At 43.5% G+C, this 25,475-nt stretch overlaps 1 long non-coding RNA gene across 1 annotated transcript in view; it reads left to right on the top strand.

Annotated features, from left to right (window-relative positions):
- Nucleotides 1–22,986, top strand: part of LOC122813431 — a 164,258-nt gene extending 141,272 nt beyond the window's left edge. The window contains exon 3 of the long non-coding RNA XR_006366682.1: nt 22,943–22,986. This is a non-coding gene — a long non-coding RNA (uncharacterized LOC122813431). The remainder of the gene's footprint in view (nt 1–22,942) is intronic.
- The last annotated feature ends 2,489 nt before the right edge of the window (nt 22,987–25,475 follow it).

The following is a 25,475-nucleotide window of genomic DNA, read 5'->3' as shown; positions in this document are numbered from 1 at the left end:
GATGGTTGCCTAAATGGTAACCCTTGAATGTTGGTCCTCTGCATAGTAGTGGGAAAGAATAGGCCAATTGGCTGTGAGGGGGCTGTTAAAACAGCAGGCTGTGGGGATAGGAACTGAACAAAAAACAAAAAAAAAAAACAAACAAAAAAAGGAAGTTTGACTTTCTCAATGCCTGGTTTCAATTCTTCAGACATTGACACGATTCATATAATTCACCTCTGTGGCTCTAATATTTTTATTTTTTATCCAACTTGAGGGTTTTGTTGTTGCTATTCTCAGTAGTTCAGTTATTCACATCTCTTACTGCTCCTTAGTGTGACCGTATACTAAAATGATTTCAGTAATATTAACACTATTCCCTCCTATTGCTATACCAAATGGTAGTTAAAGAAATATCTGTCTTCTTTGAAACTATTCTCATCAAGCTTAATTCACCAAAATCCCGGTTTAGTATCAGGCCTAGGAAAATATTTGGCTGCTGGCATGACAGACTCTCTCTTTTTAAATGCATGAAGCCCGTAGTCTGTTCTTTTAGCTCTACTAAGCCCTTGTAAGCTACATGTGGGTCAGTATAAGTGAATTATATCTGGTTTTATACGAGTGATTCTGCTGCTCATCCATTCATTAGGCCTCATTTTGTGTTTTAATCACATTCTCTGCACTCCACAAGGTTCAGATTTTCTCACATTTGCTCCTGAAGGTACTGGAACTTGCCTTTTTACTTGTAATATTTGTAATGCTGCATGGGTTTATCTAAAGTTGATGAACTTCTGGCAAACGGTCCAAATGAATAAAATGAATCCTTGTATTCTTGAAGCAAATCATTACTCTGTACATTTTGACTGGAGCTACGTTGGAATAGTGCATTCACCCTGTATTGATGTCACCATGATGAACTTTGGCAGATCAAATTGTTGCAGCCTGAGTGCCAACTGTGTCAACCATCTAGGAGTCGTGTTTTTACATGCTTTATTTTCTGACTCATCAGATGTCTAGCTTGAATAGAGAAGTAGTTCACATGCTGATGACTTTCTACTGCACATATGTATGGTGTAAGTACAACTTTTAAGCTTCTCTACTAAGATTTCTAACTGAGTTTTTGGTATACTTCTTTCTGTGTGGTTATCCTGCATGTATATTCACAAGCTGTGCCCATGCCCAACTTATTTTAATGATTTTGTTCCAAAATATGCAGTTGATTCAACTACAGTTTTTTCATTTACTTACTTTGGGTAAACGCGACTTACTTTTCTTTAGTTTCTACATAACTAATTGCCAGGCATCTTTGTCATTTTTACAGCCACACTTGATGTGGAACTTAACTGTGGGGCATTTCTCATTCGTCATGAAATTTTCATGACTTTTGTTCAAATTAAGTTTGTCTTGCAGGCAATTTTGCACCTGTCATGTGGGCTTTTTGAATTGTTATTAAATGTCATTATTTTTCTGCATCCGTTTTTTTTTTTTTTTTTAACATATTTCCCTTGTATTTCTGATAACATGCACAGTTCTCTGTACTTTGCAAATTCATAGTCTGGTTCACTTCTTAAAGGGTTTCTTCCCCTGCGAGATGTAGAAACAAAACACACTGCATCTTATCGTGATCGTGGAGATGCCAGTCACAGTCAGAATAACTCAAATTTCAGGATCCAGAGTTTCTGTTTTTAAACGTTAGACCAGAGAAATAGGCTTCCCAGAAACTGTACTTGTATAGTTTTTTTAAAATGAGAAATTAAACTACTTGTTTGCAATCATGTCCAACACTGTGTAATATTTGGTATTTATTAGAAAATATATAGAGACAAAGGGATGCATGATTTTAACTTCATCAGCATTTACTTTCAGATTGTACACATGCAAGGTACCAGACTGTGACTGGGAACTCTGATGGAGGTTAAAGCTGACAATTTCTTAAATGTGTATACATATATTACAGTCTGTGGGGCTGTTCCTGAAACTTTTATTTTTTTAAAGTTATTCTATATTTACTGGGTAAACATATTGACATTCTTATTTGTGAAGTCAGGTTATAATGATTTAAATCTGCGTTCATTTTACTCTATCCCTTTTTACATTGCACAAGTCTGCGTCATTGTACAACTCTTTTTCGTAGGTTCCGGAACTTACTAATTTTTTTCACTTATGTTTTTGAATTTACTCGACAATTTTAGGAAATTGTTTGTTCAGATGCTACTTTCTTAAGCAGAATATTTTTGATATGGCGGTTACCAAATCTGACAGGAGGTGATGGGTGACCACCAGTAAGATGGCTGACTGCAGACCCTTTCCTCTCATGTTTAATGATGGAGATGTTCATCGTGTTATACTGCTGCAGTCATTACACTTGGGTTATCCTGCTGTCAGGTGGCCCCGCAGTCGGCCAGAGTTCCAAAGTCTTGGTCTGGCGTCTGTTGCTGTCGCTTCTTCCCTAACGTCAGTGTGCCAGGGGTATATAAGATGCATCCAACGCCATTTTCTTCAGTCTTTCTTGCCGCGCGGTGCCCGAAGCAGAAGCAGTTCGTAAGCGCCGGTCGGCAGACTCCTGAGATTTTCGAAGTCGAATTTCAGATCCAAAGTCTTCAATAAAGCTAAGTACCCCGTTGAGGAAACTTTTTTCTTGCCTCAGACTGATGTCAGAAAAAGTTAATAATTGTATTTCTTGTGGGAAGCAAATATCTCATAAGGACTTCCACTCTTACTGTATTCCATGCCTAGGCCCTGATCACGACGTCACTAGATGTCGGTTTTGTGCTAGATTTAACAAACGCACTATAAAAAGACGTTTTGATTTTGCTTTGCACTACTTTGGCCGAAGGTTCAATTATACTATGCCGTCGGATCAATCGACGGCCGCAATACCGAAAAAACGCAAAGACAAGGATGAAGACAGGCATCCGAGGTCCAAAACCGACGACGAAACCTCTTCTAGGCCAGTCGCCAGTTCTCAGTGAGGCGCTTTCGCAGACCCTGACACCCGCTACCTCAGAGCCACAGGCCGCCTCCAACTCCCACATGGAGACAACTAGGCCTCTGGAAACTCAAGGTATTGGGCCTACGGAAACTAATCCCTCAGATGGGTCCAGAGCCGCTGAGCAGGTATCGGCTTCTGAGGGTGTTTTCAGACCTTCACAACTTACCATTAAAGACAAAGAAGCAAGTACAGCATTCTCCTGGACAGTCCTCCATGCCTAAGAAACAGATGCATAAAATGGCCGAAGACCTCATTACTCTAATCAGGGGTTCCCATCCCCCTCCTGAGAAAAGGCATAGGCAGGATACAGACTATGATTCCTCTGATCAGGTTTCCATTTCCTCTGATTCCTCTTCAGACCAGGGATACTCTCTACCCCCCTATGAGGACTCTGATGCTGAAGAATCTATCCCTTCAGCCTCTCCTCCTGAGGATTATTCTTTTGGGGAAACTTTACATACCATGAGGGAATATTTCTATTGGGGAAAGCCAGGATTATTCAGAATCCAAGAAAAGGCTCGGGGATTTCCTTTTATTGCCTCAGCACAGGCCCCTGGCTATTCCGCCTGTGCTAGATATTGTGGATGATCTATTCTCTGAGTCAAGCTTATCTCCTGATTCTTTGCCCCCTGCACCAGCCAAGCCAGATAGGTATTACAGAGTCCCTGACTCTCACACGTTTCTTTATAAAAACCCTTCTGCTGATCCAGAAGCTATTTCCCAGGGTCCAAAAGGGGGTTAAGGCTTCCATTGGAAAAAATCCAGTACCCTCTGACAGAGATTCCAGAGCTTTGGATAGATGGAAGAAAGTATACACTTCTGCAACTTTAGCAGTAAGTGCTTTAAATTGCCAGTTTCGCATGCTTAAGTACCAAGAATATTTAATGGCTCAGTTAAAACAGAAAATGCTTGCGAGCTCAGAAGCTTCTGATTGCAAAGAAATGCAGGATTTATTGCATGCAGTTGAACAGGTGGGAAAACATACTCTGCAATGTGGTTTTGATTCTTTAGAGGCTTCTTGTAGAGCTGCAGTTACAGGTTCTGTGATTCGAAGACATGCTTGGTTAAAAGAACAGAGTTTACCTGATCATGTTAAGGCAAAATTATTGGATGCTCCTTTACAGCATGATACCTTGTTTGGTGTTAAGGCAGAAGAGGTGTTAAAGAAAATGGAGGATAAAGCTAAATCTATGCAAACAGTCAAGGATTTTTTACAGGTACAGCCGCCTCGATTTAGCAGAAATTGGCCAATAAAGAATTGGTCCTTTCCAGTGTCAGGCCACAGAGAGGCAGATACAGACGCCCAAGAGGCAGATCTCAACCCCAAGGCTCAAACAGACAACGACAGTGGGGCACCTCAACCCCAGAAGGAGGTGAGGACAAGTCTCAACCTTACAGGAGACCGTCACAATGACTTTCCTCTTCGTACGCCAAGCACTTCCCTTTTGGAAGCCTCCCTTAGGGGGAAAACTAGCACTTTTTTCTCAAAACTGGCAAACAATCACCCAAGACAAATGGGTTCTGAATATTGTGTCTCAAGGTTACAGGTTCCACTTTCCACTTTCATACTTTACCAAGGCTAAAAGGAATGCCAAACCTGCCACAAAATCAATGGGCAGAGGCACAAAAACAAATTTCAGCCCTCCTGGACATGAGAGCTATTCAAAAAGTACCAGAACAGGAACAAGGACAAGGATTTTACTCGAGACTCTTCCTGGTCCCCAGAAAGGACAAGGCCTGGAGGCCCATACTAGACCTTTCAATTCTAAATACTTACCTGGATATTCCGAAATTCAAAATGTTGACATTACAGCAGCTTCTACCCATGCTGGGCAAGAAGGCTTGGCTTATTACTCTGGACCTCAAAGGCATACCTGCATGTCCCTATCGGACAAAATTGCAGAAGATACCTCAGATTCAAAGCTGGTACAATGCACTGCCAATTCTCTGCATTGCCCTTTGGCTTATCTACTGCGCCCAGGTTCTTTACAAAGTGCCTGGCACCAGTAATTGCATTTTGCAGACAAAAAGGAATTCAAATATATCCATACCTGGATGACTGCCTCATTCAAGCAGAGACAAAGGACAATGTCCTTCAAGAATGCAACTGCAGTCCTGACATATGGGTTGTCCTACCTCAGGCAGCCCTTCGGTCGGCCGGATTCCAAAGTCTGGGTCCGGCGTCAGCTGATGTCGCCTCTTCCCCGACGTCAGAGCGGCTGGGGTATAAAAGCATCAGCCGACGCCATCTTCCCCAGTCTTTCTTGCCGCGCGGTGCCCGAAGCAGAAGCAGTTCGCAAGTGCCGGTCGGCCAGCTCCTGTGTTTTCAGATCCGAAGTCATCAAAAAGCTAAGTACCCCATTGGGGAACCTTTTCTTGCCTCAGCCGATGTCAGAAAAAACTGCAAAAGTTAATAATTACTTGTCTTGTGGTAAACAAATACCTCATAAGGACTTCCATTCTTACTGCCTTCCCTGCCTCTGCCCAGACCACGACGTCTCGGCCTGTGCTGCCTGTGCTTGCTTCAATAAGTGCACACTTATGCGCCGGGCAGAATTTGCTGAAGATTAGGCGCCGGGCAGAATTTGCTGAAGGCTTTTTTGGGGAAAATTACTCCTATATCATGCCGTCGGAACAACCGACAGCACATATTTCCAAAATACCGAAGGACCGGGACCGACATTCGCGGCCCGCGACTTCCACTGACACCACGCTAAAGCCTACCGCGAGTGCATTGGTCTCTTCGGAGGCGGTAATTCAACTGCTCCAGGCTGACGACACCGCTTTACCGCACACTTCGGTCCCGGAGGCTACCCCGGTGCCGGTTGTTGATTTTCCTCCTGAAACCGAAGCTCAAGATTTGCCTGATACCATACCGGTGGACAAAGTTACTCCAGCACGTGGGGCAGCTAGGCCTCCTGTGTCTATGTCCATCAAGGCCTTCACACGTGCTAAGGCTGCCAGCAAGGCTAAGTCTCACCGTCCTAAATCTTTTTCACAGGGTCCCACTTCTGATAAACAGATCATGACTTTAGCTGCAGATCTAATTTCCTTAATCAGAGGCTCTCAGGCTCATCCAGACAGAGGTTCTCAGCCGCCTTCAGACAAAAGGCCTAGGGTTGAGCAGGCAGATACCCTTTCCTGAGATGAAGCCTCTGGTGAGTCAGGCCTTTCAGATTCCCAGGAAGAATCCTTCCTGGCCTACGAGGATTCTGATGCTGATGAATCCATTCCCTCTGCCTCTCCTCCTGAGGATATTCTTTCAGGGAAATTCTCCACTCCATGAGAGAGCATTTTCAGTGGCAGGGCCAGGATTTCTCCAACTCCAGGAAAAGGCTTCGGATTTTCCTTAAGTTACCCCAGCACAGGCCTTTAGCTATACCCCCAGTGTTAGATGTATTGGATGATGTGTTCTCAGACTCCATTACTTCTCCTGATTCTCTCCCTCCTGCTCCTGTCAAGCCTGACAGTATTACAGGGTTCCTGAGACTCATAAACATCTCTTTAAGGCCCACTCTGTTGATCTAGAAACTATTTCTCAGGGGCCCAAAGGAGTGGCCACTTCCACGGCCAAAAATCCTTTGCCCGCAGACAGGGAATCTAGGTCCCTGGAGAGGTGGGGTAAAAAAGTTTATACCTCATCCACCCTTGCCATGAGGGCACTTAACTGTCTTTTTCATATGTTTCAGTATCAGGATTTCTTGATGGATGATTTGCAGAAAAAGTTAGCCTCTCCTGAGCCTTTAGATAGAAAGGCCTTGCAGGATTTGGTTCATAATACTCAGCAGGTTAGCAATCATTTTCTTCAGTGTGGTTATGATGCATTGGAAGCTTCATGTAGGGCAGCTATGACAAGGGCCGTCACGTAGACATGCTTGGTTGAAAGAACAGACATTGCCAGATCATGTTAAAGTAAAGCTTTTAGATGCACCTCTGGAAAAGACAAGCTATTTGGTGCTAATGCACAGGGTGTGTTGAAATCAATTGAGGAAAAGGCTAAATCAGTACAAACAGTCAAAGATTTCCTCCAGGTTCAGCCACCAAGGTTCAGTAGGAATTGGCCTTGAAGAATTGGTCCTTTCCAGACACTGACAAGTTCAAAGGGGAAAAACAGGCGTGCGAGGTAGAGGGCAATACCGAGGCTCCTACAGGCCGCCAATGGCAACCAACTAATCAGAGAAGTGGCGCAGGGACTTCTACTGCTCCACAGGGACAATCACAATGACTTGACTTTGACACCGCCGACCAAGGCTCAAAGAGAAGCACCTTTAGGCGGAAAATTATCTTTATTTTCAAAAAATTGGCACGTTTTTACAAAGGACAAATGGATTTTGGACATAATAGACAAAAGGTTACAGGTTCCACTTCCATACCTTACCAACAAGACAAGGCATGCCAAACCTGCCACAAAATCAAAGGGCAGAGGCACTCATACAAGTTTCAAAGCTGCTACAAGTCAAAGCAATAGAAAAGGTTCCTCCTCAGGAACAAGGCCAGGGATTCTACTCAAGATTGTTTCTTGTTCCAAGAAAAGAAAAACAATGGAGACCTATACTGGACTTGTCCGCTGTAAACACTTTTCTCATTGTGCCAAAATTCAAAATGCCGACGTTACAGCAACTTCTTCCCATGCTGGGCAAGGGGTATTAACTGGTTACTCTGGACCTCAAGGAGGCATACCTGCATGTCCCAATCAGACACAGCTGCAGAAGATACCTCCGATTTCTTGCAGGGTCAGAGCATTATCAATTCTCAGCATTGCCTTTTGGCTTATCTACTGTGCCCAGAGTATTCACGAAATGCCTGGCATCAGTAATTGCACATTGCAGACTTCAGGGGATACAAATATACCCTTACCCGGACGACTGCCTTATACAAGCGGACAGCAAGCAAGCCTTGATAAGAAACTTGGACTATGTCATTCACTTACTACAGGCTTTGGGATACACAGTCAACATTCAAAAATCAAGACTACTGCCATCCCAACAAATAATTTTTCTAGGAGCCAAACTGGACACAAACTCACAAATGGCTTTCCTTACAGAAGAAAAACAAGAGCAATTACCAAATTACTTCAAAAGCCTAGCAAAGCACACCCAGATGACTGCAAGGAAAATCCTGCAGGCCCTGGGTTTCATGGCATCTTGCATTCTTCTAATTCCACTGGCAAGACTACACATGAGAAAACTACAATGGTACCTAAAAAGTTTATGGTCTCAACACAGCCACAACTTAAAAGCAATTATCCCACTCATTCCATGTCTACAAAAGGAATTTTTGTGGTGGGCACAAGCAAGCCATCTAAACAAAGGCATGTCTTTCAACAAACCTCAAGCAAGCCAAACCATTACAACAGACGCCTCAGATCATGGATGGGGGGGGGCGCACATGGAGGGCAGATGCATTCAAGGGCAATGGGAACCTCGAGAATTGCATCTGCACATCAATCAAAAAGAGATGTTCGTAGTGATTCATGCAATCGAGGCCTTCAGAAAATTTCTTCAGCAAGGGCATCTGCTAATAAAGACAGACAACACCACTGTTATGTGGTACATAAACAAACAGGGAGGCACCCATTGTTACCCCCTCTGCAGACTAACAATGACTCTTTGGGAAAAGTCCCTGAAACTGAACATACAGTTGCAATCCCAGTTTGTCCCAGGCAAGGACAATGTTCTGGCGGACAGTCTAAGCAGAAACATTATGGACTCATACGAATGGATGTTGCATCCAGACATTTTTTCACAAATAACTCATGCATGGGGAAGGCCAGACATAGATCTCTTTGCCTCACACCTCAATCATCATCTGAAGAAGTTCTGCTCAAGGACACACCATCCTCAAGCCTGGAGAATGGATGCTCTCTCCTTCAGCTGGAATTCTCTAACAATCTATGCATTTCCACCTCTACCATTAATGACCAAGGTGTTACTGAAGATCAAAGCAGAACAACCGAAAGGCATTTTGATAGCTCCAGACTGGCCAAGACAGCACTGGTATCCATTACTAAGGAGCATATCTCGCACCAAGCCGTGGCTCCTGCCTCAATGGCCTCTGCTTATAACTCGGCACAATTACAGGGCTGTTCATCCCAACCTGCAAACATTGCAACTGACAGCTTGGAGGGTTCCATGACTTCTCCCCATATCTCTCTCTCCAAAAAAGTTCAAGAGCTCTTACTGGAAGCACGCAGGCCTTCCACCAGAAAAACTTATTCAGCCAAATGGAAGAGATTCAACATCTGGAATGCCAACAAGGGTCAGGATGCATCAGTAATGAGCATCCCACAGATACTAGAATACTTGGCAGAAATGCTTCACAATGGCCTTTCATATTCTTCCATAAAAATACACGCTTCAGCAATTTCAGCAAATACGACTGTGATCCACCTGTGTTTTCACATCCTTTGCTAAGACAGTTTCTAAGAGGGATAAAGAATATTAAACCCCCAAGAAAACCACCGGTGCCTGCATGGGACCTCAACTTCGTCCTGGAAAAATTAACTCTTCCTCCTTTTGAGCCAGCAGCATCTTCAGAATTGCGATTTCTCTCCTGGAAAACAGTTTTCCTGTTGGCAATTACTTCAGCAAGAAGAGTCTCGGAGATACAGGCCCTCATGGCAGTACCTCCATTTCTCATTTTCCATCAGGACAGAGTCTCTTTAAGAAACAATCCTTCATTCATGCCAAAAGTGATATCCAGAGTTTCTCTAAATCAAGCAATTCACCTGCCTACTTTCTTTCCCAATCCTCAAAATAAAGGAGAAAAGCTTCTACACACATTGGACATACACAGACAATTGCGCTACTACTTGGACAGAACAAAGGCCAACAGAAAGTCTGACCAACTGTTTGTAGCTTACGCTGTTGGAGTACAAGGAAAGGCAATTTCCAAACAAACAATTTCAAAATGGATTGGAAACTGCATCAGATTCTGCTACTCTTTCCATGGAAAAGGTGTGCCAGCCAATATCAGGCCACACTCCACCAGAGCTACAGCCACCTCCACAGCCTTTCTAAGAGGGGTGGCTACAAAGGACATTCTAGAAGCTGCTACATGGATCTCCGTGCATACATTTTCCAAACATTACAACCTGCCTTTATATTCCAGATCCCGAGCAGGCTTTGCTTCTGCAGTCCTGCAGGGCATTTTAGCTACACCATCCTTATCTTAGATCCTACCACCCCCAGCTTGGCTATGGTATTCAACCCATATGTCAGGACTGCAGTTTTGTACCTACCATAAATGTAGATGTGCGATAGATATGCAACTGCAGTCAGGTTTTCCCTCCCTCCTACCCCTCTGTAATTCTCTTTTTTAGGGTCCACTCCCCCCTTTTCAAATTAGCTGGGGATATCTGTTATGGTGTATCTGTTTATTACTGTTGTGCATGTCTGGAATTTTTATCCATTCTCTAAATTTAGCCTTCCTTGGAGGGCACCTGACATCTGGGGCAAGAAACACTGAAGAAGATGGTGTCGGCTGATGCTTTTATACCCCAGCCTCTCTGACGTCGGGGAAGAGGCAACATCAGCCGACGCCGGACCCAGACTTTGGAATCCGGCCGACCGAAGGGCTGCCTGAGGCAGGACAACCCATATGTCAGGACTGCAGTTGCATATCTATCGGACATCTACATTTATGGTAGGCACAAAACTGTACTTTCTTCTACAGCATCTGGCGTTTGTAAAAAGGTTGCTAATTTCTCTAGGGTACAACAGTAAATGAAAAGTCAAAACTAGTGCCCTCACAACGGATTATATTCATGGGTGCCAGCCAAAATACAACGGCCCAGATGGCTTACCTCACGCCAGACAAACACGTTCAACTAACTCAATATTTTCAATTACTGGCAAAAAAGTCCCATCTTCCTGCAAGAAAAATTCTGCAGGCCGTGGGATTCATGGCATCCTGCATACTACTAATACCATATGCCAGACTGCATATGAGGAAATTACAATGGTACCTAAAAAGTGTTTGGACTCAACACTCTCACAGTTTAGAAGCAGTAATACCAATGATTCCCTGCCTACAACAGGAGTTTCGATGGTGGGCACAGGCATGCCACCTAAACAAGGGTCATCCTTTTACCCTGCCCACAGCCAGGCAGACTCTAACAGATGCTTTGGATTACGCCTGGGGAGCATACATTGCAGGAAAATTTATTCAGGGCAAGTGGACCACAGACCAGATGCATCTTCACATCAGTCAAAGAGATGTTGGCTGTTCAAAATGCCCTAACAGCTTTCAAGGACCTTCTGCATCCAGGGCAACTATTATTAAAGACTGACAACACCACAGTAATGTGGTACGTAAACAAGCAAGGGGGCACTCATTCTTATCCCCTATGCAGGCAAGCCATGACCTTGTGGAACACCGCTCTAACGTATCAAGTTCAACTGCAAGCACAATTCTTGCCAGGAAAGAAAAATACTCTGTTAGACGATCTAAGCAGAAATATCATGGACCCTCACAAATAGAAATTGAATCCACAAATCTTCAGCATGGTAACGTAAAAATGGGGATGCCCAGACATAGATCTTTTTGCCTCCCCACTGAATTGCCAACTACAAAAATTCTGCACAAGGACTTATCACAAACAAGCATGGAAAGTGGATGCTCTTTTGTTCAGCTGGAAAAACCTAAAAGTTTATGCCTTCTCGCCACTGCCTCTCCTTTCAAAGGTACTCCTAAAAGCCAGACAAGAAAAACCACAGATGATCCTGATTGCTCCAGACTGGCCACGCCTGCACTGGTGCCCTATCTTAAGGAACTTAGCTCAAGGCCCACCTTGGATTTTGCTTCAAATTCCACACCTTCTGACTCAACAAAACAATTAGATCCTGCACGGTCAGCTCAAAACCCTAAACCTGGCTGCATGGCAGATTCATTAGTCAAACAGGCAACACCTCTCTCTAAAGCTGTTATGGATGACATTTTGGAGGCCAGGAGGCCTAGCACCAAGAAAGCTTACTCAGAAAAATGGAAGAGATTCTGTGCCTGGAACCAGACTCAAAGCCTTGACCCCCTTGTTCCAAACATTCCTCAGATTTTACAATACTTAACTGAGATGCTGGACAGAGGCCTATCCTTCTCATCAATTAAGATCCACGCCTCTGCCATTTCAGCACATTACAACACGGATCCTCCTTTATTCTCTCATCCCTTGCTAAAGCAGTACCTCAGAGGGGCTAAAAACATAAGACCGCCACGGAGAGCACCAACACCAACTTGGGACCTCAATTTCGTTTTGGAAAAACTGACCCTGCCACCTTTTGAGCCAGCCAATACAGCCGATCTAAAATTTTTATCATGGAAAACAGCTCTGCTCCTGGCAGTAACTTCAGCACGAAGAGTCTCAGAGCTACAGGAATTAATGGCAGTGGAACCTTTTATAATTTTTCATCAGGACAGGGTTTCTTTAAGGACAAAACACTACCTTTTATGCCAAAGGTCGTATCTAGTGTGGCTCTTAACCAAACCATCCATTTGCCAACTTTTTATCCAAACCACTAGAATAAAGGGGAGAAACTTCTGCATTCTTTGGACATGCACAGGCAGCTACGCTTCTACTTGGACAAAACAAAAGCTTTCAGGAAAACTGAGCAACTGTTTGTAGGATATGCTGCAGGATCACAGGGCAAGGCTATCTCAAAGCAGACTATGTCCAAATGGATAGGACACTGTATTCGTTACTGCTACACACAGCATGGAAAATCAGTCCCAAATAACATTAGGCCACATTCCACCAGGGCAACAGCCACTTCAACAGCCTTTCTCAGAGGAGTACCTACCAAGGAAATTTTGGAGGCTGCAACTTGGAGTTCAGTGCACACCTTTACCAAGCATTACCACCTGCCTCTTTGCTCTAAATCCAGAGCAGGATTTGCCACTGCAGTTCTGCAGGGCATCATAGCCAATCCTAACTCTTTATAGACCAGCCACCCAACCTTGGCTTTGGGATTCTACCCAAGTGTAATGACTGCAGCAGTGTAACACGATGAACATAGTACAGTTTTGTACCTACCATAAATGTAGATGTTCGAGTGTTCACACTGCTGCAGTCCAGATTACCCTTCCTCCATCCCCTCTGACCTAACTGGACTGATCTATACCTTTCTATCCTATACAACCTTTGTGGTGTATTTGCTTGTAACTGAAGGTATTGTTCTTATTTTATATGTATATTTTTTATTAGCAATATGTATTGCCTACCTACTTGGGGGCACCTGACATCTGGGGCAAGCAAAACTGAAGAAAATGGTGTCGGATGCATCTTCTATACCCCTGGTGCACTGACGTCAGTGAAGAAGCGACAGCAACCGACTCCAGACCAAGACTTTGGAACTCTGGCCGACTGCGGGACCACCTGACGGCAGGATAACCCAAGTGTAATGACTGCAGCAGTGTGAACACTCGAACATCTACATTTATGGTAGGTACAAAACTGTACTTTATTTGACTTGTACTGGGAAGGTTATGTATATTCACTGACTGTAAATGTGGACGCGCCACTCCCCAGCTAAGTTTCATACGAGTGTAAAATTAATGTTAGTAGTGATACTAGCTTTAACAGTGTTCATGTGTTTCCTAAGACAGGATATGCTGCCACAGGTAGCCTATGTGCTTTAAAAATAGTTTGATGCCTGTATTGTATTTTAACTTTGTTTTGGAAAAGCTAGCCGAGCTCACTTTTTGACCCTGATTTTAATTTTCTTTTCAGTATAACATGGTATACAACTTTTTGCAGTCAGTCATATTCTTTAGATAAATTTTTGAACTTCAGGCCGTGTTGTATATTGACCCACATATTGCATATCTTAAAGTTCAGATTATTTTCTACTAACCGTTTTATTCCTAATATGTTTTATGTCAGACAGTGGACTTGATCAAAAGACTTGTATGCCTTTGATTTATCTTTACCCTTAAAATTCTAATGAGACAATTGTACATTACAGGATCCTGTGAGGCAAGTGCTCTCTTAAATCCAGAACCTAGAACATCAAAATCAGTCCTTTGCTTCTTTCATATAAAAGGAGCATTCTTGTAAGGAAAACATTTTTCTACTGGAAACTAATTGCATTGTTTTTTTGCTGTGACTGTATTAACAAATGCCTTTCAAGCCATATCTGAGTCAATTCTGATAAAGGAGCAACTACATCTGCATCCTTCCTTAGGGGTATTAAAGCAAAAGAATTTGTAAAATAGTGGCCAGGTTGCTACACTATGCAGGCGTATTGCCTGTGTAGAGGAAATCCAGTGGCCTAATGGATAAGGCCATTGGTTTTCCTTTACACAGACAATAAGCCTGCATAGTGTAACAACAGGGCATAAACAAATTGTCCTGTGCAGATTACCTTAAAGCCCTGTCTCTATACTCTGTTTCCTACAGACTGTTGAGGTGATCTGTGCTTGACTTACAAGGCATCCTTGTATCCAGTTCAGATGGATCTTCTGTATATCAGCAAAAAAAACTGTATCAAAATTACTCGATCTAGGGATTTAAACTTTGCTTGAGATATAAATAAGACATGTTGAAGGGACCTCTGGAGCCCACTTCCATTGATTGGAGGTACAGCTCTTCTCTAACCCTATGCAAGATAAACCTGGGTCAGTGGATGGGAAATCGGAAGTACACCTTGGGTCTAGCTCCTGTGTATGTAATGGACAGAGGTAGCCTATAAATCTTGCCCTTGCTTACATATACCACTTAAAATAATCTCTACGGCATATAAACTTGCAGGATGCAATTAAGATGTTTGCCTAGGCTTATAAAGGCTGTAGTGGCCACTGATTATAGGTTGATACTAAGCTATCATTTTTTGCGTCTGTTGTCACTCGGTATATGTTGGCATTGATTTCCTCCATCACTGAAGAATTGTTTGCTATCGTAGCCATATGTTTGGAGCATCAGTGAGGTAAGAAGGGATTCTAATACAGTTGTGTGATATGGTCACCATAGCCGAAGATGACTTGTTTCCTTTTTTCAGTAGTGGCACCATCCCTCTTCTTTTGTTTTCATTTTCTTTGTTGTGTGTGTACAGTCATTTATTGACTTCAGTAAGTGTTGAAGTGATTCGCATTTCTTGCTCCTCAGTTGGAGATGCTGAATCTGAGTGAAGGTCAAAGTTGTGCAGGAGGTTCACTGATATCTTGGCTATTGTTGCCAATTGGGAAGCGCAGTAAGATACTCACTTATTCTCACCCGGTTATTAACTTTTGTGCATAATCTTGAAATATGCATCCAGGAAGCATTGAGGGAGAGTTTATTTTGTTATGGATTTGAATGAGAGCCATTTGGGAGGGTTTAGATTGTGCCTTTCTCTGTTGTTGTTTGTCTTTCAGCTTTTTCCCGGCAAGGGGTCGCCATAGCGGAACTCCGGTCCGCTAATGATTGGCAGTAGATTTTTACAAAATGCCAGCTCGACGCCCAACCTTCAATGAAGGCATGCCCATTTATGCACGCACATCTTTCAAATGCTACCCAACCACGGGGAGGACATGCAGACACTCCACACACAAGGCTCTCCCAAGCCAAGCCGAGAATCGAACGGGAGAACCTCTTGCTGTGAGGTAACAACGCTACCGCCGTACCACCGCGGCATTCTATAATGATGGTAAAATGTTTAATTTTGTTTAGGCATTAGTGGAAGTGCCACTTTGCAAAGCATGGAAAGGTTCTTGTGTTGCCTGTTTCAGTATGTAATGGCACCCACCTAGTGCCTGCTACTGCTAATCATCAAACTCATTGGAGACATTTGAGCTGCTTAGAATTACAGCAGGGAAGAAAGCCTCATGTTGTGTAGCTGAACAGACAGGGATGATGCCAATAATCTACTGATGTTCATAGTGTTACACTGCTGCAGTCATTGCACTTGGGTTATCCTGCCATCAGGCAGTCCCGCAGTCGGCCAGAGTTCCAAAGTACTGGTCCGGCGTCGGTTGCTGTCACCTCCTCCCTGACGTCAGTGCGCCAGGGGTATACAAGATGCATCCGACGCCATTTTCTTCAGTCTTTCTTGCCACACGGTGCCCGAAGCAAAAGCAGTTCGCAAGTGCGGGTTGGCCGACTCCTGAGATTTTCGAAGTCGAATTTCAGATCCGAAGTCTTTAATAAAGCTAAGTACCCCGTTGGGGAAACTTTTTTCTTGCCTCAGACCGATGTCAGAAAAAGTTAATAATTGTATTTCTTGTGGGAAGCAAATACCTCATAAGGACTTCCACTCTTACTGTATTCCCTGCCTAGGCCCTGATCACGACGTCACTAGTTGTCGGTTTTGTGCTAGATTTAACAAACTCACTATAAAACGACGTTTTGATTTTGCTTTGCACTACTTCGGCTGACTGTTCAATTATACTATGCTGTCGGATCAACCGATGACCGCAATTCTGAAAAAATGCAAAGACAAAGATAAAGACAGGCATCCGAGGTCCAAAACCGACGACGAAGCCTCTTCTAGGCCAGTTGCCGGTTCTCAGTGAGGTGCTTTAGCAGCCCCTGACACCCGCTACCTCAGAGCCACAGGCCACCTCCGACTCCCACTTAGAGACAACTAGGCCTCTGGAAACTCAAGGTATTGGGCCTACGGAAACTAATCCCTCAGATGGGTCCGGAGCTGCTGAGCAGTCATCAGCTTCTGAGGGTGTTTTCAGACCTTCACAACTTACCATTAAAGACAAAGAAGCAAGTACAGCATTCTCCTGAACAGTCCTCCATGCCTAAGAAACAGATGCTTAAAATGACCGAAGACCTCATTACTCTAATCAGGGATTCCCATCCCCCTCCTGAGAAAAGGCCTAGGCAGGATACAGACTATGATTCCTCTGATCAGGTTTCCATTTCCTCTGATTCCTCTTCAGACCAGGGATACTCTCTACCCCCCTATGAGGACTCTGATGCTGAAGAATCTATCCCTTCAGCCTGTCCTCCTGAGGATTATTCTTTTGGGGAAACTTTACATACCATGAGGGAGCATTTCCGGTGGGAAAGTCAGGATTATTCAGAATCCAAGAAAAGACTCAGGGACTTCCTTTTATTGCTTCAGCACAGGCCCCTGGCTATTCCACCTGTGTTAGATATTGTGGATGATGTGTTCTTTGAATCCAGCTTATCTCCTGATTCTTTGCCCCCTGCACCAGCCAAGCCAGATGGGTATTGTAGAGTCCCTGACTCTCACAAGTTTCTTTATAAAAACCTTCTGCTGATCCAGAAACTATTTCCCAGGGTCCCAAAGGGGTTAAGGCTTCCATTGCAAAAAATCCAGTCCCTCTGACAGAGATTCTAGAGCATTGGATAGATGGGGGAAGAAAGTTTACACTTCTGCAACTTTAGCAGTAAGGGCTTTAAATTGCCAGTTTCACATGCTTAAGTACCAACAATATTTAACGGTTCAGTTAAAACAGAAAATGCTTGCAAGCTCAGAAGCTCCTGACTATAAAGAAATGTAGGATTTATTGCATGCAGTTGCAGGTGGGAAAACATACTCTGCAATGTGGTTTTGATTCTTTAGAAGCCTCTTGTAGAGCCGCAGTTACAGGTTCTGTACTTTGAAGACATGCTTGGTTAAAAGAACAGAGTTTACCTGATCATGTTAAGGCAAAATTATTGGTTGCTCCTTTACAGCATGACACCTTGTTTGGTGTTAAGGCAGAAGAGGTGTTAAAGAAAATGGAGGATAAAGCTAAATCTATGCAAACAGTCAAAGATTTCTTACAGGTACAGCCACCTCGATTTAGCAGAAATTGGCCTACAAAGAATTGGTCCTTTCCAGTGTCAGACAGGGCACAGAGAGGCAGATACAGACGCCCAAGAGGCAGATCTCAACCCCAAGGCTAACAGACCACGACAGTGGGGTACCTCAACCCCAAAAGGAGGTGAGGACAAGTCTCAACCTTACAGGAAACAGTCCCAATGACTTCCCCCTTCGTGCGCCAAGCACTTCCCTTTTGGCAGCCCCCTTAGGGGGAAAACTAGCACTTTTTTCACAAAATTGGCAAACGGTCACCCAAGACAAATGGGTTCTGAATATTGTGTCTCAAGGCTACAGGTTCCACTTTCACACTTTACCAAGGCTAAAAGGAATGCCATACCTGCCACAAAATCAATGGGCAGAGGCACAAAAACAAATTTCAGCCCTCATAGACATGAGAGCTATTCAAAAAGTACCACAGCAGGAACAAGGACAAGGATTTTTACTCAAGACTCTCTTCCTGGTCCCCAGAAAGGACAAAGCCTAGAGACCCATATTAGACCTTTCAACTCTAAATACTTACCTGGATGTTCCGAAATTCAAAATGTTGACACTACAGCAGCTTCTTCCCACGCTGGGCAAGAAGGCTTGGCTTGTTACTCTGGACTTCAAAGAGGCATACCTGCATGTCCCTATCAGGCAAAATTGCAGAAGATACCTCCGATTCAAAGCTGGTACAATGCACTACCAATTCTCTGCACTGCCCTTTGGCTTATCTACTGCGCCCAGGGTCTTTACAAAGTGCCTGGCACCAGTAATTGCATTTTGCAGACAAAAAGGAATTCAAATATATCCATACCTGGATGACTGCCTCATTTAAGCAGAGAAAAAGGACATTCTTCTAAAGCATCTGGCGTTTGTAAAAAGGTTGCTAATTTGCCTAGGGTACGCAGTAAATGAAAAGAAGTCAAAACTAGTGCCCTCACAACAGATAATATTCCTGCATGCCAGCTTAAATATAACGGCCCAGATGGCTTATCTCACGCCAGACAAACAAGGACAACTAACTCAATATTTTCAATTACTGGCAAAAAAGTCCCATCTCCCTGCAAGAAAAATTCTGCAGGCCCTGGGATTCATGGCATCCTGCATACTACTAATTCCGTATGCCAGACTGCATATGAGGAAATTACAATGGTACCTAAAAAGTGTTTGGACTCAACACTCTCACAGTTTAGAAGCAGTAATACCAATGATTCCCTGCCTACAACAGGAGTTTCGATGGTGGGCACAGGCATGTCACCTCAAGGGTCAGCCTTTCACTCTACCCACAGCCAGGCAGACTCTAACAACAGATGCTTCGGATTACGCCTGGGGAGCACACATGGTAGGACAACGTATTCGGGGCAAGTGGACCACAGACCAAATGCATCTTCACATCAATCAGAGATGTTGGCTGTTCAAAATGCCCTAACAGCTTTCAAGGACCTTCTGCATCCAGGACAATTATTATTAAAGACAGACAACACCACAGTAATGTGGTACATAAACAAGCAAGGGGGCACTCATTCTTATCCCCTATGCAGGCAAGCCATGACCTTGTGGAACACAGCTCTAACTTATCAAGTTCATCTGCAAGCACAATTCCTGCCAGGAAAGAAAAATACTCTGGCAGACGATCTAAGCAGAAATATCATAGACCCTCACGAATGGAAATTGAATCCACAAATCTTCAGCGTGGTAACGCAAAAATGGGGATGCCCAGACCTAGATCTTTTTGCCTCTCCACTGAATTGCCAACTACAAAAATTCTGCACAAGGACTTACCACACACAAGCATGGAAAGTGGATGCTCTCTCGTTCAGCTGGAAAAACCTAAAAGTTTGCCTTCCCACCACTGCCTGTCCTTTCAAAGGTGCTCCTAAAGGCCAGACAAGAAAAACCACAGATGATCTGGATTGCTCCAGACTGGCCACACCAGCACTGGTACCCAATCTTAAAGAACTTAACTCAAGGCCCACCTTGGATTTTGCCTCAAATTTCACACCTTCTGACTCAACAAAATAATCAGATACTGCACGGTCAGCTCAAAACCCTAAACCATGGCTGCATGGCAGATTCATTAGTCAAACAGGCAACACCTCTCTCTAAAGCTGTTATGGATGTCATTTTGGAGGCCAGGAGGCCTAGCACCATGAAATCTTACTCAGAAAAATAGAAGAGATTCTGCGCCTGGAACCAGGCTCAAAGCCTTGACCCTCTTGTCCCAAACATTCCTCAGATTTTACAATACTTAACTGTGATGCAGGACAAAGGCCTATCCTGCTCATCAATTAAGATCCACGCCTCTGCCATTTCAGCACATTACAACATGGATCCTCCTTTATTCTCTCATCCCTTGCTAAAGCAGTACCTCAGAGGGGCTAAGAACATAAGACCGCCCAGGAGAGCACCAACACCAACTTGGGACCTCAATTTTGTTTTGGGAAAACTGACCCTGCCACCTTTTGAGCCAGCCAATCTAAAATTTTTATCATGGAAAACAGCTCTGCTCCTGGCAGTAACTTCGGCACGAAGAGTCTCAGAGCTACAGGCATTAATGGCAGTGGAACGTTTTATAATTTTTCATCAGGACAGGGTTTCTTTAAGGACAAGCCCTACCTTTATGCCAAAGGTGGTATCTAGTGTGGCTCTTAACCAAACCATCCATTTGCCAACTTTTTATCCAAACCCCCAGAATAAAGGGGAGAAACCTCTGCACTCTTTGGACATACACAGGCAGCTGCGCTTCTACTTGGACAAAACAAAAGCTTTCAGGAAAACTGAGCAACTGTTTGTAGCATATGCTGCAGGATCACAGGGCAAGGCCATCTCAAAGCAGACTATCTCCAAATGGATAGGACACTGTATTCGGTACTGCTACACACAGCATGGAAAATCAGTCCCTAATAACATTAGGCCACATTCCTCCAGAGCAACAGCCACTTCAACAGCCTTTTTCAGAGGAGTACCTACCAAGGAAATTTTGGAGGCTGCAACTTGGAGTTCAGTGCACACCTTTACCAAGCATTACCACTTGCCTCTTTACTCTAAATCCAGAGCAGGATTTGCCACTGCAGTTCTGCAGGGCTTCATAGCCAATCCTAACTCTTTATAGACCAGCCACTCAACCTTAGCTTTGGGATTCTACCAAAGTGTAATGACTGCAGCAGTGTAACACGATGAACATAGTACAGTTTTGTACCTACCATAAATGTAGATGTTCGACTGTTCACACTGCTGCAGTCCAGCTTACCCTCCCTCCATCCCCTCTGTCCTAGCTGGACTTATCTATACCTTTCTGTCCTATACAACCTTTGTGGTGTATATGCTTGTAACTGAAGGTATTGTTTTTATTTTGTATATATTTTTTATTAGCAATATGTATTGCCTACCTACTTGGGGGCACCTGACATCTGGGGCAAGAAAAACTGAAGAAAATAGCGTCGGATTGTATACCCCTGGCGCACTGACGTCAGGGAGGAGGCGACAGCAACCGATGCCAGACCAGGATTTTGAAACTCTGGCCGACTGCGGGACCACCTGACAGCAGGATAACCCAAGTGTAAGGACTGCAGCAGTGTGAACACTCTAACATCTACATTTATGGTAGGTACAAAACTGTACTTTGACAGATAAATTTTAAAACTACTGTGACTGTTGGAATAGATTTTCTACTCTTTAGCTTTTCTCTTGACTTTGCAGGTGGCCAGCAGATTGAGCATTGTTATTTGTATCAGGTGGGAGTTTAGATGGATGCTGTGTTTTTCTGTATCTGCCTAAACTTCTGACTACACAAATTCTTTGTGTTTTGCATTTTTCGTGATAATTCTGGTATCTTTTTCTTCTATATATTCACTCTTATTACTGGACGAATTTTACTTGAGATTCATGGAGAGCTGATATCTTTCACAGGGTGTGGCAGTACATGGAGACACCCGTTCTGGTAAAGACTACTTGAGATTTATATTTCAAGTAGCATTAAAAGCAAGTTTTTGATGAACATCTTTAATGTGTGTTGGGGTGAAGCAGTGACTGCCCATGCAGGGGTGTTGGTCTGTTGCATGCTCTTATTATACTTTAGTACTTTTCAAATTGGAGGGTAAGAGTATAACCCCCTCCTGTTTGAAGTGTTTGACTTTTTTCTTTCTTTTTTTTTTTCATTCGCTTGTCTCCACTGTCTGCCAACCAGAAGTCAATCTGCCCATTTCTTCCCCATCGCAGGGGTGAGGGTCAAATGAGAAGGGCTGTCAGAGGTGCTTTTGTGCATTCATTTTTTTGCATATGCCTTAATTCCCTGTACATGTTTAGATGTGATGAGGAAGATGGGACATGGGGTTGAGAGCACCGAGAGGTACCTTACTTCTTCAAGGAACATATACCAGCAAGCATCCCTGCCCACAACCTTGAGCATGGAAGGTGGTTTTCCTAGTCTCTTCCAGAGAATTCTGACTTTCGCATGTGAACAGACAATGCTCGTCAGTGCTTTCCCTTTGTGCCTGAGTCCCTAGTGCCAGGGCTGCTAAGAGTCCTGGTTACCTGGGACTGCTGTCAGGTCTCCTTCCATTTGTGCCCTAGACCTGGTTGTGTTTGACTTGTTGCTATGTTTTAATATGGATCTTTGTTATACTGACTTAAATTGAGAGATGACAGCTAAAATTTGCTTCCCTATTTGAGAATGGCTATGTATTGTGAAGCTCGTGTGAGATGCTATGTCTTGCAGGAGCCACTGTTGAAAGGATCTTGGTATGGTGAATATGTTAACTCTATTTTCCTGTCTAATTTGAAGTGCATCTGACCACAGACTTCAGAATAAAGTTTAAGAGGCTATTCAGTGGCCCATTAAGGATGTATCTGGTATTACTGCATAAACTTTGTCCTGGATCTGTAGCAGAACATCATAATGGGAAACAGTGCACCATGTGAGAGTGAAAATAAGTTGAAAATACAAATTGTTGATTTTTAAGAAATCACAAAAAAAGTGTTTCTGTAGGCGAAAAGGATGTCTCAACCCCCAGCCATCACTTTTATCTAACGTAAAAAAAAATAAAAAATTGATTGCAAATGAATCACATCTGTTATATTTGCGATCATCTAAAATAACCAGAACTGCTGATTTTACATATGTGGGCCTTTGCACCCACACCACTTAAGTGAGAGCAGAATCCTGTTAAGAAAATTGAATGCAGTTTTTTTAAGGCGCCATGAAAGCTTTATAATCTTTTTTTTCCTTTTTTTTTAGGGTTGACTGTAGCATATGAAGATTTTAACAAGACAAAGGCTGCTGTAAGTATTATGACATGTTCTAGTTGCCGGTCATACTCTAAAATGTGCCTTTGGTGCTAGTCAGAAAAAAAAAGTTAAAAAAATTGCATTATGATCATTCAAGTACCTCAGAGCAGAGTTTATTAATTTTTTGTATGATGTTCTTCGTGTTTCACTGTTGCAGTCATTATATTTGGGTAATCTGCTGGCAGGTTGCCCTCAGTCGGCCTCTTGTCCTGCATCGGTTGCTGTCCCTTCTTCCATGACGTCAGATCGTTAGGGGTATAAAACATGCAGCCGACGCCATTACATCAGTCTTTCTTGCAAACTGCTTCTGCTTCAGGCACCGCGCAGCAAGTACCGGTCGGCCAACTCCTGAAATTTTCGTTTTCGAGTTTCAGAACCGAAGTGTTCAACTAAAAGCCAAGTACCCCATTAGGGAAACTTTTTCTTGCTCCTTACCGAGGTCAGTAAAAGTTAATAATTGCATTACTTGTGGGAAGCAGATACCTCATAAGGATTTTCATTTGTACTGTGTTCCTTGCCTAGGCCCTGACCACAGCGTGCCTTGCTGTCGGTTTTGTTCTAAATTTAATCAACGCATGATTAAACATCGGTATATTTTTGCTTCTGAATATTTTTGACTGAAGATTTAATTATCCAGAAATGTCGTCTGTTAGCAATCCGACTACCGGAATACCTAAAAAACGCAAAGAAAGACAGACAGACCGTCTGGGTCCAAAACTGATGACGCTTCTCCTAAGCCAGTCGCCAGTTGGCCGGTACTCGGTGAGGTGCTTTCACAGCCCCTGATACCCTCTACTTCTGATTCGCAGACCTCTACTGAGACCCATTCAGAGTCTGGTATGCCGCAAGATGCTTCAATTATGGAACCCGTAGATGTCTCTACTTTAGATGGGTCTGGAGCCGCTGTGCAGGCACTGGCTTCTGAGGGTGTTTTCAGGCCTACAGATTTGTGTATTAGACCAATGCCATCTTCAAAACTAAGGCCAAAATCTAAATTTATGTCTAAAAAACCGACGCCTGGGCCACATGTGCAGGCCCCTATGCCTAAAAAACAAATTATCAAAATGTCTGAAAATTTAATTTCTCTGATCAGGGGTAGCCAACCCTCTCCTTCTAAGAGGCCTAGGCAAGACATTGATTATGAATATTCTGAACAGGATTCTATTTCTTCTGACTCTTCTAATGAACAGGATTTGTCTATTCCTACTTATGAGGACCCTGATGTAGAGGATTCCATTCCTTCTACTTCTCCCCCTGAGGATTTTTCTTTTGGGGAAACCTTACATGCCTTAAGGGAACATTTCCACTGGGAAAGTCAGGATTTCTCTGAATCTAAAAAGAGACTTAGGGATTTTCTTCTTCTTCCTCAGCATAGGCCTTTGGCCATACCTCCTGTTCTAGACGTTGTTGATGTTTTTTCAGAATCTAGTACGACTCCTGATTCTCTGCCTCCAGCTCCTTGTAAGCCAGACAGATACTACAGGGTTCCTGACTCAAAAATCCTATTGCTGACCCTGAAACCATTTCTCAGGGTCCCAAGGGCATTAAGTCCTCTACTGCTAAAAATTCTACCCCTTCTGATAGAGATTCCAGGGCGCTGGATAGATGGGGTAAGAAGGTTTACATGTCTGCAACCTTGGCAATCGGGGCTTTAAACTGTCAATTTCATAAGCTTAAATATCAACAGCATATTATGGGACTACTTAAACAGAAAATGATGTTAATCTCGGACTGTGTGGAAAATAAAGATTTGCAGGAGTTATTACATTCAGCTGAACAAGCTGGAAAACATACTTTGCAATGTGGTTTTGATTCCTTGGAGGCCTCTTGCAAGGATGCTGTAACTGGATCTGTGCTAAGAAGGCATGCTTGGCTCAAAGAGCAAACTCTGCCTGACCATGTTAAAGCAAAATTGTTGGATGCTCCTTTACAGCAGGTCCGTCTCTTTGGTAATAAAGCTGAAGAAGTGTTAAAAAAGATGGAAAATAAAGCTAAATCTATGCAAACTGTGAAAGATTTCATACAAGTGCAACCTCCAAGATTTAGTAGGCACTGGCCCACTAAGAACTGGTCCTTTCCAGTCCCCTCAAGAGCCGCTCAAGTCAAATCTAGACATTCCAAAGGCTCCAGGTTTCAGACACAAGGAACTTTTAGAACAAAATGGGGTGCCTCCACCTTCAAAGCTGGGAGCAGCAAGGCACCTCCCTATGGTAAACAGTCCCAATGACTTCCCTCTACAATCACCAAGCATTTACCTTTTAGCCGCCCCTTTGGGGGGAAAACTGGCACTTCATGCAAGAAACTGGCAACTTATTACCCAGGACAAATGGGTTTTAAATATAGTATCCCAGGGATACAGATTTCATTTCCACACATTGCCAATCTCAAACAGATGGCCAGATCTGCCCCCAAATCAGTGGGCAGAGGCCCAGAAACAAGTTCTGTCCCTCATGAACATGGGAGCTATTCAACCAGTACCAGAA

This window comes from Protopterus annectens, chromosome 10.part0, assembly GCF_019279795.1.
Source record: "Protopterus annectens isolate FY-2018-M chromosome 10.part0, PAN1.0, whole genome shotgun sequence".
Classification (NCBI taxonomy): domain Eukaryota; kingdom Metazoa; phylum Chordata; order Ceratodontiformes; family Protopteridae; genus Protopterus; species Protopterus annectens.
Note: the sequence above shows the minus strand (reverse complement) of the source record. Positions and strands in the feature narration are given on the sequence as shown.